Here is an 18,146-nt window from a genome sequence, read left to right on the forward strand (position 1 = left end):
TGAGCACAAGCGCACCGCGAACGAGGGCACGTTCGCTCTGTTTCCGCTTCCGTTGCTCAAAGGTCAACGGGGTTTGAATAGAGTGGTAGGGTGCTCCGTTGACTCGATGGACTATTGACTCGGCGGTTTGCGAAACCGCCCATGTAGTAGCTCGAACTTGACCTTCGAGTCAACGAATTATCGGTTTGAAGTCCTTCGAAACGCCTGTGTGACACGTGAATTACTCTATACAATTGCGCAAGAAATCATAGCAAGACAGGGCAGGGCAAGCTTCAACAAAAATTTGCTGGTCCGAAGGCGAAAAATTAGGTTACCCGAAAAGGTTAGTATTGGTTTCACATTTGTTCACTTTCATCAATTGATTTACACATCTATCAACAATGTAACCATCATTATCATAATAGGTCCACCGCAAAGCGAAGCCGTCTCCCAGCAACCTCCAGTTGCCCCTGTATTGCTCTCGCAGACCCCACTTCTTGTATGCATATTTTCTGATTTGATCATAGCATATAACTTTCCGCAGCATTGGATTTTGTTAACCCCTATTCGCACCCAATAAGTAACTCTAATCCACCACGCTTATCTGCTCTATGCTATAGATGGCCTGCGCCTCTCGATTTATTCATCCTAACCTGAACTAAAACATCGGGTACCCCGTTGGGTATCTAATCCGCAACGATGTCTTCCCATTCTTTAACATTAGGCATAACCATAGCAGTTCCATCGCTCGCTGCGCGCTCGTTATGTCCATTCTAGCTTATTTGTGAACCATGTGTTAGTACCGAAAAGATGCAGTTATTGTACACATTCCATTTCAAGGACAGCATTATGGTTCTGCACATGACATAATAAATCCTGCCGTATGTGCTCCAATTCATCTTTATTCTTTTTGCAACTTTTATTGTTGAGGTCAAAGTCCATTGTGAGCGAATGCTCTACGTAAATGTATGTTTGCACGAAATCTAGAGGCTGACAGCCAATGAAGCTTGAGCACGTGAAACATTACGCCATCGGCTGGCAAACGGGAAAGACTAGCTTCAGAAGACAAAGTTTCCTGGCGCCGTCTACGGGACTTCATGTGAAGACTGTGACTACGTATACATTGGCGAGACTGGCAATCTTGAACAGCGGTTGAAGCAGCGTGTCAACAATGTCAAAAAGAAAAGAACAGCGGTTGAAGCAGCGTATCAACGATGTCAAAAAGAAAAAAAGTCGAATCAAACGCCTTGGCAGAACATGCAGGTAACTTGGGCAGCTGGATTGATTGGGATAGCGCCAAGATATTGGAAAAAGAAAGAAATTTGACTTCAAGACACCACTTGAATCCCTCCTAATCCACATGACAGATAACACCCTCAACCGGAAAGTCGGAACCCTCACCCCCCCCCCCCCCCGAATTTACACGCGCTGCTTACGTCATATTTTAAAGCCATATAAACATTCTATCGCACGTCTTCTTCTTTCTGGGCTTTTACGTGCCAAAACCATTTCTGATCATGAGGTAGGCCGTAGTGGAGGGCTCCGGATTAATTTTGACCACCTGGGGTTCTTTAACGTGCACTACAACGCAAGCACACGGGCGTTTTTTCATTTCGCCTCCATCGAAATGCGGCCGCCGTGTCCGGGATTCTATATCGCGATCTTGTGCTCAGCAGCGCAACGCCTTAGCTTTCTGAACCACCCAGGCGGGTTGGTATCACACGTCCTTGATTTCATTGTAAACAAGGCTACCGTCAGGGGAGCGGAAACGTCTGCTCTAGTATTCTTTCAGTGGTCGGTGTCCCTCTTTTTACCCTTCTTTATGATGCCTCCCGACCAGACGGGCTTCCGTCAAAAGCTACACTTCAACACTATGTAAAGAAGAAGACGCGCCTCCGTCCAGCGGCATCGCCAACGCTCGGCCCGCTCTGCTCGCGCTGTTGGTCGCTGTTGTCTTTTGGAAACGGTGCTCCACGCTGCCTCGCTGTTCTTGGAACTCGAAGCGTCCTTGAAGGACAGCGGCAATAAACCTCTTCTCAATAGGTGGAGGTTGCTGGAATTCCCCCGCCGATTGCACCCTGGAGCTTCGAACCCGAACGCTTCCGCCCATCATGACCGACAACACAGACCCGCCGGCGCCTGCGCCCCAGCCCGTCATCTGCGCCGGGGTTCCTCGGCTACGTGATCCGAAGGTCTTCAGCGGTACAGATGAAACGGACGTGGAGGACTAGTTTACGGCGTATGAACGGGTGAGCGCGCACAACAAGTGGGACGATGTCGCGAAGTTGACCAACGTCATATTTTATCTTACTGGCGTTGCGCAACTCTGGTTCCATAACCACGAAGTCGACATCCCGACATGGTCAACTTTGAAGACGTCTTTCACTCAAGTCTTTGGTCGACCTGCTGTCCGCAAACTACGCGCTGAACAGCGCTTGCGAGCCCGTGCACAGAAGACTGGTGAAAATTTCACTAGCTACATTGAAGACGTCGTAGACCTTTGTAAACGTGTCAACGCCGCCATGCCCGAAGCTGACAAAGTTCAGCACATCCTTAAAGGCATCGATGACGGCACATTCCAGATGCTTTTGGCCAGGAATCCGCGAACCGTTTCTGATGTAGTCACGTTATGCCAGAGCTACGAAGAGTTGAAGAAGCAACGCACCCTGACTCGGCAGCCCCTGTCGACCGCCGACTCGCTAGCGAGTCTGATTGCCGTTTCCTACCACTCTCCACTGCTTCAGCAGATTCAAGACTTCATGCGCGAGGAGGTTACCCGTCAACTTTCCTTGGTCCCCTTCGCTCAGGAGCCGTCCTGTCGTCTGCCTTCAACGCTGCGCACTGCCATTGCCGAAGAGATCGCTCAAGCTGTTCCCGTCACTCACCCCCTGCCACCTGTGGCCGCGCCTCTTCCCTATACGCAGCCAGTGCAGCCTGTCGCCACGCCTCTTACGTATGCGCAGGCAGCGCAACCTGTTGCCGTGCCTCCTACCTATGCGCAGGTAGTGCGTAGGCCTCCCCAGTCGCCTTTCTTGGTTCTGCAACAGTCTGCACCACCCGCCGCCCCTACTGCTTCTTGGGCCGGGCTGCGAGTCAGCAATCCATGGCGGACGCCTGACAATCGTCCCATCTGTTACGCCTGCTGCACGCCAGGACACGTCGCTCGCTATTGCCGCCGTCGCCTTCCAACTCCCGACGACGCTGCCCGGCCGTTCCAGTATGGCAGTCAGCCCATGGCGAAATGCGAAAACACCCGTGTACTTAGATTTAGGTGCACGTTAAAGAACCCCAGGTGGTCCAAATTTCCGGAGTCCCCCACTACGGCGTGCCTCATAATCAGAACTGGTTTTGGCACGTAAAACCCCATAATTAATTTTTAATTAGTCAGCCCATGCGCCAATCAGCCCCGGGTCCCTCCCAGCGGTACGTTTCTTCTGACCTCCATGAATTTCCGGCGCGCCGCTCCCCATCTCCTCCTCGAGGATCGCTCTCCCCAATGCGTCGCTGACCCGCACCCTCCGACCAGGAAAACTAAGCGTCGCAGTTCGCGAGGCAGGAACTGCGCCATCTGCGAACTGCCGAAGTCCTCGCTCTTCTCCTGCTAACATGGTTGCAATCTCTTTCGAAGGTATGTCTACTTTTGCGCTTGTGGACACCGGTGCCGCCGTTTCTGTTATAGCCGCCCAACTCTGCCGTTCGCTGCGCAAGGTGACCACGCCACTGTCTGGACTGTCGCTTCACACGGCAAGTGCGCAGCACGTGACACCTCTCGCAGCCTGTACTGCCCGTGTGCTTTCACAAGTCGTTTTGTATGTTGTCGAGTTTATTGTCCTTCCTGCCTGCTCACATGACGTCATCCTTGGGTGGGACTTCTTGACCCGTCATAATGCCGTCATTGACTGCGCACGAGCTGAAGTTGAATTTTCGCCGCTGTGTGACGCACCTTCCCACGACGCTCTTGATCAACCGCCTAAACTGGTCATGCCTGAGGGACACCGACATTCCGCCTGGCTCTTTTGCCCTTGTCCCAGTCGCCTGCGATGCCGTCACCGATGCTACGGTCTTCTTTACACCATCTGACATCTTTATGAGTCGCAAAGCCGTTCCACTGCCTTTTGCAACGCTTGACATCGCCTCTGGCATCAGCAATATTTTTGTGTACAATTCACTTTCTGCGTCGGTTACGTTGCTTCTCGGCGAATGTCTCGGCCGCGTGGAACAGCTTGACTCCTCGTTCTTTCTTACCGTGCCCGACGAATCTTTACATACTGACTCGAACGAACTCCTCGCCCTTTCAACGCTTGAAGAGTCGTCGAGTGACATGTTTTCCAGTTCCATCGCCACGACACTCACCCCTGCCGAACACTCCGAGCTTCTTCAGCTTCTACACCTCTTCAGAAATTCCTTCGATGTTTCTCAGCCGCAAGTGGGCCACACGTCGGAAGTACAGCATTACATTGACACCGGCTTACACCAGCCGTTACGTCAACGACCGTACCGCGTCTCCGCCGACGAGCGTCGCGTCATCAACCACCAAGTCGACGATATGCTACGCCGTGGCGTTATCCAACCATCCCACAGTCCCTGGGCATCTCCTGTCGTTCTCGTGCGCAAGAAGAACGGGTCTATTCGCTTTTGCGTTGACTACCGTCGATTAAATAAGGTCACGCGCAAGGATGTCTATCCATCGATGACGCCCTTGACAGCCTTCAGGGCGCGGAATTCTTATCGTCCCTAGACTTGCGTTCTGGCTACTGGCAGGTTCCAATGGCTGAAGCCGTTCGCCAGAAAACGGCATTTATTACACCTGACGGCCTATACGAGTTCAACGTGATGCCCTTTGGACTTTGCAACGCACCTGCGACGTTTGAACGACTCATGGACAATACGCTGCGTGGCCTCAAGCGGTCTATGTGTCTTTGTTACCTAGACGATGTCGTCGTTTTCTCGCCTGACTTTCCGACCCAGCTCTTTCGCCTTAGGCATGTTTTGACGTGTCTCACCAACGCTGGCCTGCAATTGAACCTTAAGAAATGCCGCTTCGCCGTGCTGGAGCTGACCATCTTAGCCACAAGGCGCTTTGTCCGCAATTTCGCATCGATCATGTCGCCCGTGACCCAGCTCCTACGCGGTGGCGCGGACCTCTCCTCCTGGTCTCCTGCATGCGACGCCGCGTTTGCTACACTACGTCGTCTTCTTACCTCTCCACCTATTATTCTTCGCCATTTCGACCCGACAGCTGCTACTGAGGTACATACAGACGCTAGCGGGGTTGGTCTTGGTGCCGTCCTCGCGCAACGCAAGCCCGGCTACTCCGAATACGTGGTCGCCTATGCGAGTCGTACGCTGACTAAAGCGGAGGCTAATTACAGCGTGACTGAAAAGCGTGCTTGGCTCTAGTATGGGCGCTAAGCAAGTTCCGCCCATACTTATACGGCCGCCCATTTGATCTAGTAACGGATCACCATGCGCTTTGTTCGCTCGCCACGTTGAAAGATCCATCTGGCCGCTTAGCACGCTGGGCACTCCGAATCCAGGAGTACGATATTCGCGTCGTCAACCGCTGCGGACGCAAGCACACTGACGCAGACGCCCTGTCCCGTTCACCTCTACCTCCAGACTCGGCCTGCGGAACCGCTTGCGCTCACCCCCTGTCATCTCTTGACCTTGACTCGATTGGCAACGAACAACGCCGTGACCCGTGGATCGCTTCTCCTTTCGCCTATCTTTCCGGGTCATCGACCACCCCTGTATCACGATCCCTCCGACGCCGAGCTGTTCATTTCGCAATTCGTGATCAGCTGCTCCACCGACGCAACTACGCTCCCGAAGGCCGTTTTTATGGAATTTTTAAAAATTGACTGTGGCAGACAGCATAATTCTTGTCCTTGAGCTGGACTATTTGAAGAGGCGGATTACTAGCACAAGAAATCGAAACACATATTCAATTAGTTAATGAAAATTTCAGTAATTAACTTCTTAACTGATTAGTTTACAACACATATTGCAATTAACAAATGGTAGCCAGAGAGCTTGCAAGACGTATCTACTTGAAATGGATTTCCAGGATGACACCAGTTTCGAGATATTATTTCCAAAGTGTGGAACAAAATACATGAACGTTCTAGTTACTTTTGTGTTTCAATGCAGAAGATAGCATTTTGTTAAAGATGTAAGTTGATCAACAGTGCATTTTTAGGGCAAGTTTGATGGCATATATCTCCAAACTGGCGTCATTCTGGAGATTCATTCCAAGTGGATATGCCTTGCAAACTCACCGGCTACAATTCGTAAATTGCAATATCGGCCGTAAAGTATTTAATTCAAAAGATAATTAGTGGATTTTTCTTAATTAGCTGAATATGTGCTACAATTTGTCGTGAAAGTAATGTCCGCTACTCTGACAAATACACCTAAGGACTAGAATTATGATATCTGCAACAGGTTATTTTTAAGAATTGTGTAAAACTTAAAAATGATCACCCTGTATATAGGGGAACCTGTTTGGAACTTTCACAAATCTAGTCATAAACAAAAAGACTAAGGATCAAATCCCGGCCATGGCGGCCACATTTCGATGGGAGCGAAATACAATAACACCTGTGTACTTATATTTAAACGTACATTAAAGAATCCCAGGTGGCCAAACTTAATCTAGAGTCCCTTCCAACGACGGCGTGTCTCAGAATCATATGATGGTTTTGGCTCATAAAACACTATAAATAAATTTTTAATCTTTAGTAACCTGCTAAAAATGCAACGCAATCACTAAAGCAAATGTTTTAGCTCGTTTGCGTGATGAGTCCCAATTTCTTGATTTAGTACTTAGGTATTTATCATCGTATGTTTTGTGCTAGTTCATGCAAAATACCACCTCTGGTCGGCCTCATTCTACAGTCCACTGTTAATTTTGGGTGGCTTAGTCATGCAAGTTCAACATATATATAGGCTGCAAAATTGTGGAATGTCTGCCCAAAGTAACAGTTCAAACAAATGGTTCTGTATTTATAGTTCAATATGGGACGAGATAAGATTTCTTAAATTATCATTTCTTGCGTTCACTAATTTTAATGTGTTAGGACGTGTACAATAGCATTGACTGGCATGTTTACGATGTCGTTTTTTTTTTAATCCAGGCAGTTTTTCAATGGTACAAGGAATGCTTTCGATTTGGCAGAAAGAACATATTTTAATATATTTGTTACATTTGGTGTATAATAAATGTTGTTCTGTTTAGTGTGTGTGTGTGTCATGTATTTTTCCTCTCAGCGAGTAGCAACTGCTCTCGGAAGGCCTCTGCTGACCTCGGAGGCACTGCCGATTACTAGCATTTTCGCGAGGACGACTGCATGACAGCACAAGGTTTGCCAAGAGGGGCTCTGCGATCAGTGAAAGGAAAAGGAAGTCGAAGTGCAGCGATGACTTCGTGAATTCCCAGGGCCGTCGATTGTGTCACGTGTGGCGAGCACGCGGCGAAATGTTTCGTGGCGGGACGCCGCCGCGCTTACGCAGTGGCAGACGGGATACAGCAGGCTAAAGTGTCGGACGCCGGCGATAGCTACAAGCGTTGGTAGTGCGGGCCAAACGCACGCTCGGGCGGCAGCTCCTCGGACGGCCCCGTTCCCTTGAGCCTTGGTGTCCGGCATCCGACATTTTGGCCTGTGGTGATCCGTTGGGTGCTGTGTAAGCGCGTGACCCATCGCCACCAAGCATTTCGCTTCGTGGTCGCCCCACGTAAACTAAAACGCCTTTAATTGCATCCATAAACTCTCTAATTAATACCAAAAAACGCCCTAAATTCCGCCTTAATGTCATCCCAAATGCTCCCATTTGGAAATGATAAAACTCCCATTGAGGCCTGCAACATCTCCCAGTCAAATGGGGGTAAAGTGGGCATATTACGGTACTCCCGTAGTATGCCGAAGGAATGCCCACCTAAATGGGAGTTTTATCGTACGCCCATTCTATGGGAGCAAAAACATGTACAAATGGGAATGCGCTAGAGGACAAGCGAAAAACGCCCATCTGGGTGTTTTTCTGTTTAGTGTGAAGCCAAACCAAGTTAAGCAAAGGAAAGCAAAGTTAAATCTACGGAAGGGCCAACAGCTTCGCTGCTAGCCCGGTCTTCGCACCACTTAGTGTGAAGCTGCCACTAATTTTTTTTTCTTTGCTAGTCTGCGCAAATACACTCGTCTGCTCTATAGACGGCAAATACAAGATGTAATCCATCGTGACAGGGACAATGTCGCAACGTTTGCTGCTAGCTGTTAGCAATGTCATTGTTGTGTATACGATGGGTCTGTTGCACCGCTTTGAATGTCACCTTGATCAGCAATTTGCGACGTGTTCATCGCGGTAGAGGCTTTCGTAACCAGTGGTTCACTATATTGAACCCCATGAAAGTATTTTAACCCGGATTATTTAGTATAACCACGTTCTTACCTTGTTGACTACAACTTACTGGAACTGGCAGAGGCCTACTGCTATTGAGAAAATAGGTTTTTAAGTCAATTTAAATTGTCAGTTATCTTCATTGAACTCATTATAGGACTAAACGAGCCACCAGAAATAACTGGTGGCTCAATAACAACCTCGACTCTACGCTATAACTAAAGTGAAGATATCTGCGCCTGCAGTTGACTTCTGTCTGAAGACTGCAGATGATGCATTATACTATTGTTGTGTTCATTGAGGAAACAGAGAATACGCAGGTCGTACCCGGCACCTGACAACGGTAGCGCCAGTGCATGTGGTAGAAGAAAGTACAGAAGTATGGCGTACTTCCATTATATTTGTACTGGCCAGTGAACCTGACACCTAAACAAGTTCTAATGGGCTCAGTTTTCATGCGCCTCCCCATGCCAGCTGGAATGTACAGCTGTCACGGCGACATATGGCTTGTATACATTCCGTCTAAATGTAAAAGAGTGGCGTCATCCTACAGGGAACAGTCATGGGTAGGGGCTGAGTGTTCTGCTGAAGAATCATGAAGCATCCAACAACTACTTAGACCTATTGTGATCAGGTTCAGAATACCATTCAGTTGGAACATCCACAGCAGAATGCTAAACAAGTGTGCTATTGGACAGTTTAGTGATGTTGCTATCACTAAACAGTAGCTGCTCAGGGAAGCTCCTCGGTGTACTAATATTGACCATACAGTTAGAAATAAATGTAATAAAGGCGCAGTTTCGCCCGAAAGGCAAATCAGCGATTTCAATATCAAATTAGCAGAGAGTCATACGAAGTAAGGATAGTACTTTTGTTGGCCATATCAGCGCGTTAACATTCGCTTGCGAACTAAATTAACAAGCATGGTGTCGGCGCGCACAGCAAACATGAACGCATCACACTCGATGACCGCGGACACTCGCTGTCTAAACGCTGGCGTGAGGAAACGCGGCAGAAGCAGCGAGCGAAGTCGTGCGGTCTATCGCTTCAACGCTTACTGAGCGGCGAGAACACACAGCACGCAGAAAGCTATGCAATACGAGCCGCCGACGCATCTAAACTCTGACCCCAACGCAGATCGCTCTCAGATACACATACGCAGTTGTAGCCAGAGAAGAACGCCACCCCGCCCCCTCCCTCCCCTCCCCTCGGTGCCTCTCAACGTCAGGTGCCTCGCGCTCAGCGGAAGACGGCACGCTTCCTGCCCGCTTTCCTCGATTTCGCGCGGGCGAGAATAAGACGCGATCGTCGGCTCTCCTCCCATGTTCCACTCGCACACACAGCCTAGGGCGCGCGGCTACGGTGCTATCACCCTTGGACGTTTTACGAAACCTCACGACGACGACGACGACGGCAAAAATGCGCCTGGAGTGCCAATATAATTGCTATCGCAATAAATGATTCAACCATATTGACAGACATAGTTACGAACAGTATTTGTGCACATAGTGTTAGAGTTATCATGGAACTCATTTTTAAAGCTGCACCACCTACTGAAACTAAAAAGAACAATGATGAGCACAAACGAAAGAATCAATGAGGGAGCAGCTCTTTATATTCTTGATACCAGTTATGGTTTTAGATTCTTGCTCACAACAGATGAGCAACGTTGCCATTTTTGTCATGTCAACACATGCAGAGCGACCTTTTCTTTTTTGCATGGGCACCGCCATATTGAGTAGGCAATGGCGCCATCTATAGACATTCGTTATTGTGCGGCATAATGCGAGAAAGAATTAAAAGAAAATAAATTAAAACTACTCCTTCCCATGCAACTGAAAATATAACGAGAACTATCTATACACAGACGGCATGCTGAGTGTCGAAGAGCGCTTCATGTTGTATGGAAGCATACGCTCAGCGGCCGTTTCTGGTGCCTGTTTTCGCGCTGGCACGGTCTGTTTAGCATCAGGTGGAGCCTTCTCAATGAGAAGCGGTTCTGTGAGACGTACTGAAGCAATTTAAGTCGACATGGACGGCGTTTCTGTTGGCTTTGGGATGGGCGGAGCCGCCAGCACGATCTGTGCGCGTGTGTTTCATGCTTAAACCAGCCTCGGACATCTGTTGCGCATTTCTGAAAATGTGTTTCATGAATGTGACCCTACTGCCGCAAAGTCACTGGAATTCTAGCCTGCGGTTTAGCAGCAATGACTAGTTGCGAGACATAAGATGATCATAATAGCAACCGCACCGATCTGCTGCGGAATAAGTCGTTCCGTTTACTTTGACAACGTTTAAAAACGTTATCTATATATACACTGCGACGACTGCCTCGTTTGTTGGACGATATTTCTGCGCACGAATAAAATAGTTTTGGTTAGTACTAACAACATGCCGCACAGCGTAAATCACACTTTTCAAATGGTTGTGCGACGGGCTGCAAGCAGTGTAACCGTCTTTAGCAGTGGTAGATCCTGGGTTCTAGATATGTGTTAGCTTTATTCCGCATGGTCCAAGCATGCGGGATGACTGTGCGACTCTTACTGCCGCGTTGGCCGATACATATATTTTGGGGGGGATAGAATTGGGTCATAACCGTTTTTCATTTTCTTCGGTCGTGTTCATCGTCTATAGGAGGCACTCACCCGTTTTACGGAAATTGCGTCCTTAAAAATCACTTTCTGATTATTTTTATGCGGCCCCTGTGCATATTACTACTTGACAGGACCCAAAAAGGAATGCTGAAGCAAACAAAAATCTTATGTGTATCATGCTGGTTGAACAACCGCAGTGATTATTGTGTTGAACAACGCCATAGGCGTGATACAGGAAGCTAACCTATACATTATTTGTGATTTCAGCTTTACTAGGCTTCAAATGTGCGAAAACAATGCCGGCGACTGACAAAAAAAGTCGCACTTTCACCCGAAAGGCCAAGCATCGATTGCGATAGCGCATTAGTGGACAGCTATGCAGAGCAACGATAGTAGCTTTATCGGCCCTATTACCTTGTAAACATAGGCACACTAACTAAATTAACAAGCATGGCTGTCACGCCCGCATAAGCAAACATGAACGCACCTCACTTGATGTGCGCGGAAACTCGCCGTAAAAACGCTGAGGTCAGTCAGCGCAGCAGCAGCACTGAGCCAATTGAGCTTCGCGCCGGCGCTCGCATCAACGCGATCTTAGCAGCGAAAACACAGAGGAGGTCGGACTGTGCCCCCGTCTAGATGGCTTTCACGAAACAGCCGCGCGGGCGCGCGCCCACGGCGCCGCCCGCGTCGCGAGCACCCGCCTACTTCTATCCCACTTCTATCATCGACCACCCCGCATCCGCTGGCCTTAATCACTTAACATTAGAACAGATAGTTAGATCATATTTATAGGCATGTAGACACAGTAACAACGGCAAAATAATGGGTTATAAAAGAATTCGCTAATGTATCATCGGCTGTTTATAGACATATCGCGGCGTAGATAATGAGATCAGTAGAATGGGACTAGCATCGTAAGGGTTTCCAAACAGAAGGAAGCATAATGGGAGAATAAAAAATTCAAAACAGCCTATTCATGCCCCACCCATTTCCTTGGAAGTTTTCCATCACATAATTGACATAAACCGCAGGAGACAATAATGATGTAAAGCTAATCTCTCGGTTGCTAACCTGCAACGACGTCCACTCCAGTAACGAGCGTCTAAATTGAGGCAATTCAGTAATTTAGGCTGAGGTTCTCTACAAGAAATATGGAAAGTTACCTATCACGAAAGGGGTCAGGCAAGGAGACAATCTCTCCAATGCTGTTCACAATATGCTGAGAAGAAGTACTCAAGCCCTTAGACTAGGAAGGCTTAGGAGTGAGGAACAACACAACGTCGAATATCTCAGTAACCTTCGGCTTGCAGATGACATTGTCCAATTCAGCAATAATGGAGACGAATTACAACATTTGATTGAGGCCCGTAACCGAAAAAGTGTAAGAGTGGGGTTGAAGAGAAATATTCAGAAGCCAATAATAATGTTTAATAGCCTGGCATGGGAACAAGAATTCAGGATCGCCAGTCAGACTCTAGAGTCTGTAAAGGAGTACGTTTATCTAGGTCAAACTCACAGGGGACAATGATGATGAGAGCGAAATTTATAGAAGAATAAAATTGGGTTGGAGTGCATACGGCAGGCCTTACCAAATACTGACAGGCAGCTTACTACTGTCATTGAAAAGAAAAGTGTGCAATCATTGCATTCTACCGGTGCTAACATATGGGGCAGCAGCTTGGAGGCTAACAAAGAAGCTCGAGAACAAGTTAAGGACCGCACAAAGAGCGATGGAACGAAAAATGTTAGGCCTAACATTAAGAGATAGGAAGAGAGTGGTCTGGATCAGAGAGCAAACGGCGATAGCCGATATTCTAGTTGACATTAAGAGGGGAAAGTGGAGCTGGGCAGGCCCTGTAATGCGTAGGGTGGATAACTAGTGGACCATTAGAGTTACAGAATGGATACCAAGAGAAGGGTAACGCATTCGAGGACGGCAGAAAATTAGATGGGGTGATGAAGTTAGGAAATTTGCAGGCACAAATTAAAATCAGCTAGCGCAAGATTGGGGTAATTGGAGATCGCAGGGAGAGGCCTTCGTCCTGCAGTGGACATAAATATAGGCTGATGATGATGATGATGATGATGATGATGATGAATCTAATCATTGTATCGGGCAAAGCTACTTAGGTTAAAGGGGCCTTACCAGGCCACATTGAACATTTTGGGTGTCAAGTGGAACTCCGTCTAGTGAGCATTCTAGCACAATGTAATTTCGAATTGATTCAGTTATGGACGACATAAAATAAACTGAATTGTCGTCGTACTATGCTGCAGGAGACGAGCGCGACAGTGAGGAAGACGTTCTTCGCCTTTGCTCCGAATAGCATCCGCAAGCGGCGTATGTTCCCAGCAGGTAGCACCATTCTTTCACCTAGCCGCCGTCCTCTCTTCATCTATGCACTCGCCCGTCATTGCCCGTGCGTGAATGGCTTAGCGCGGTCACGTGCCATTTACGCACTACCCGACTAATCATTAATGCCCAAAATGCTCCTACGTTTTTGTTTCACATAGCATGGTTTGCGCCAGCATACTCAAGAATAAAGAATCACTGCACGGAATAAAATATAAAAACGGGGGTTGATAAAAGTAATCTACGTGGTATGACAATTGGAAATCTACTTTGTAGCGCGCTTGTTGAGAGGTTGGAGCCTTTTGAGGGAACTGGTTGCACTCCATGTAAGAAGATGATAAGATGGACTGGAGCGGGAAAGGAGAATAGTGCAAACTTAATTGAAACTTTTTCACCTAGGGGCCTGTTCATACCGGAGACGAAGGACCGCTTCACGCTCACGTGACAAGCCCTGCTGCGTTATATTTCTTCTATTCCATTTCCTTTCTTTTTTTTCTTTTTTGCTGCGCGGCGCGCTTGCAGTAGTGGCATTAGCCAAGCTCACTTATTATGGTGGGTGTTGTAGGCTGTGTGACAGGCGTAGAGGCATTTTTGTGTGTGAGCTTAACTCTATTGCTCGAAACGCTGCTACCTTCGCGAGGGAGGGCTAGTGGCCTTCTGATTAGAATTTCAACCCTATTCAACCCACGCCACCGTTTATTACCTTAAAGAGGCAATTTCCCCATTCAATATTTGCAAAGGCCAAGCCTGGTGAGAAGCTCCTCTAAGTCTACCACAAAGGGACTCTGTCAAGAGAGTTGATTTGAAGCTAATACCTGCCTGTGAGCGGGTTGTTGTAACAGGGAAGGCCAAATAAGGCGTTACTACGCATAACCAACGCCAGAAAACAAAGGACTGTTCATAAGATATTGAGGAAAGTGGGAAATGCGCACCAGATAGTGCAACGGAAATTGTTCTTCCACAATGAAATTAAGGTCTTTCCTCCTGGGACAGTAGATAAACATTGACAGATATTTGGGAAAGGCCTTACATGTGTCAATAAAACTTTCAATATTAACATTTTGACAATATCTAAAGAGCACGCTTGAGTACAAATAAAAAAAATATTACGGCAGAAACCATCTCATGATCACTATCGACGGTAATGCGATTCGCATTCGAGCTTTGCATCGGAACACCGCAGGGATTAAGTCACGTGCATTTAAAATTTGTAGCGATCATTTTGAGGCTTCCTTGCTTCGGCTCTATGTGAACGTGTTTTCCTGTTGATGAAAATCGTCTCAAGCAATGGGCCGCCGCGGTAAAACGCGAAAGTTGGATTATGATACCAGATCATCCATTATGCGCAATACATTTCGTAACCGTTAAGCTTCTCCTTTATTTTGATTGGCGTGCATTAGCCGAGCTTAGGATCGTTACGATCTTAGGATCATATACGATCTTAGGATCGTTATTAGCGTGCCATTATAATTGCTTGCCGCACTGTGGGAAAGCTAGATTAGGATTAGCCTTGAATGTAGGTCGAGCGAGCAGATGCCCCACAAAACACGTCACATTCGAATTTGTTTTCATCTCAAAGAATTCAGCCCCCAGCAGTGTAAATATCCTATCACACGTTCACATACGTATATAGGCAGCAGGGTCACAGTAGCGTTTATTGCAGTGTGGAAGTCATAAACGCGCCTAAACGTGTCAGTTAAATTTCGAGCGCGAAACAAAATGTACAGTGTTAGTACAGAGTTGGAGCGATCGGACGGCCGCGTACAACAGCTAGCTCACATAGCGCGGGCCTACACAGGCGGCGTCGCCGTAGAGTAGGCACCTCGCCGGTCCCATCACCGAGGCGATCGCTTCTATCACCGCTCACGGCGACGTAGAAATCGGCTACAGCTTGTTCTTAACATGAAATAGCGCTTAATAGATAAAATATCTCGAATTTGCGCGTGTTTCGTAAAGCAGCGTCTCGTACTAAACCACTGGCGCGAACGGCATTTCGTCTCGCAGACGGGAACCAAGCATCGGCCATCTCAACGAGGCGGCTCGGCTGGCTTGCAAGTACTACGTTTCGTTTGCTATTCGCACCAACGACACCAACAAAACCAATTCATTTAAGCCCACGTTAATCGTGTTGTCAAAAATAAGCGCACAATGATGAGCAGCAGGCCAGGTCGCAAGCGCTGTCGGCCGTCACTGCGGCGGTCAACGAGCTAGGCCTAGCGTCTCGTTCGGCCGTATCCCGATGGGGGCGAGATGTATACGCGAGATACACTGGTATCGCCCGGCATTGTTATGTCAATCCCCTGCCAACGATGCCCATGAGCGTAACAGGTTGACGACGACTGTATGGCGACGCAGAAGTGACAATAATGACAATGAGGAAGCTGGAATGACGTCAGTGCAACAACAAAGGCGGTATGACCATATCGACATGATGCCAACAAAGTGGCACTTCTGCAATCAGGACAATAATGGTGTAACGTCAGCAGCGCAACAACGGCGACATAAGAACAAAGAGATTGAAACGAGCATAGGATGAAAATAAAATGACGAAGGAATAATACCGAAGATTGAGCAGCCAAAAATGGCATGACAATGGATGCATTACGGCGACTGCTTGATGACGATTCAATGACGCCGATAGCATCACAGCAGGCGGCATAATCACGCTTGAATGCCGATAGTACAATTATAGCAGAATGGTAGAGAAGGAATGACGTCGACTGAATGAAAGAATCAGTTTGACGACGTTGGCATAATGCGAATAGAATGACGTTTCTGCAGTGATATCCATAGAAAAACGATAACGTGACAACGACGGCGTGACGACTACGGCATAACGATCGACAGTGTGATAACGAGGGCGTGGCAACGAGAACAGGAGATGAGTCGAATGACGAAGGTATTACAAGACAACCATGGAATGGCCACAACGCCATCATAATGACTGTATAGCAAAGAATAGTTGATGACAACGGTATGAGGACGATGACACGACAACGGCATGACGATAGTGCGATGACTACGAATGTATGACAACGATGGCACGACGAGCATTATGTCACGAAAACTGTGTGATGTGGGTAGCGTTACGATGATGTTGTATTGGTGACAACATGCCGAGAGTCGGATGACCGAGATGAACTAACAGCGATAGGATGAACGTGATAGCATCACAGCGACGGTACCAAAATGAATTCCTGACGACTGTACGGTTACTGTTGCGGCCATGAACGCACGTCGACGGCGGTAGGACACGTCATATAAGACAGCGACATTCTAATGACGAAACAACCGTTGCCATGGTATGGCAACGGCGCTACAGTCATGATTGAATGGCGACAGCGTAATTACCCTAGAGCGACGGAGAAAGAATGATGTCGATGCAACGATGAACGCAGTATGACGACAACAGCATCACGACAATAGTAAGACGTTTCTGAAGTGATGACGATAGAGAACACCAGAGCTTGACAACACCAGCATCGCGAAAATTGTACGACGACGACTGTGTGACGCCGATATTACGACAACGGTGAGTGGACAACTGGATGACAACTAGCGTATGTCAACGATCACCTGAAACCACTAGTGTATTACGAACTCTGACCACAATGACAGGACTACAATGGCACGGCGAGTCGTATGACGGAGCTGTAGTAACGGCGATAGAACGACCACGACGGCATCACGACACGGTGTGTCATGTATGACGACAATGGCTTCACGACGAAGGCATGATGAATGATGCAAAGTTGGAATGGCAGCGATGCAATCACCAGGATGGAACCACGGCCATGAGCACATACCTAGTGGCTCAGGGTGGTGGGCAACTTGGGTCTGCGCAAGAGGCTGGATAGATGGATGGATAAAGAGATAGATCGATAAATGCACAGTAAGGCTCAAAACATCTGAAGTACACAAAGAATGCTAATCGCCTTAAAGCAATAGGAATAAGAGACCTTGTAGGTGTTGCAATAAAAGGTGACAGAGGACAGAATACTCCAGCGTTTATTGGTCAATGTTTGCTTTTTTTCTATTATATTGTATTAGTTAGGGCTGCACGATTCTTGGACACTTCCCAAGAATGGGTATGGGCCATTCATTTATAAGCAGCTATATTTGCATGTTCCAAACACAACAAAAAGTGCAGACATTTTGGATACCACACTACAGAAACTGTCGTTACATGTGCGCGTTCAATGTCATGATAAGTCAATGTTCAGCCTACACGTAGAGTTATGGGATATACAAGCACTGTTCGAGACTAGATATGCATGGCCATGTAGGCAAGCTACGCACTTATGTGCTAGTATGTTCACTTGTATAGTAAATTGCAAGTCGCAGCATGACAACAGACACTTGTGCCAGCCTCGCCTCGCAACGTAGAGAGAGTGGGCCTTGAGCTGAATAAAATCAAAATCGGCCAACTTACGACAGTTCTCCGAAAACGAAGTCCGGATGGTTGGTTGTTTCAATTTCCTCTGTGAGTGGCTCATACCCACTCCGTGGGAGTGGCAAATAATCGGATGGGTCAACAAAATATTTTGTCTAATCTAAAAATAAACACTAATAATAAAATTTGCATAACCCAAAGTTTTATATAAAATACGGGAAATATCTATGCATTTAGCAAAAAATAGCTCTGATTCAGCAAAAAGCTTCACGCAGACTGCATCGACATCCCTTTCATAATGTCCTGAAAGGGGGCAGTCAAGGCTGTCATTGGGACGCAAGATGCCATCGAATTCACCAAAATAGTCCTATTTTTTTCTTTATTATGAGAAACGGGCGTTTGATACGAAGTGATCAATCATCACATCATCACC

The sequence above is a fragment of the Dermacentor silvarum genome, chromosome 9 (genome assembly GCF_013339745.2).
Source record: "Dermacentor silvarum isolate Dsil-2018 chromosome 9, BIME_Dsil_1.4, whole genome shotgun sequence".
In the NCBI taxonomy this organism is placed as follows: Eukaryota; Metazoa; Arthropoda; class Arachnida; order Ixodida; family Ixodidae; genus Dermacentor; species Dermacentor silvarum.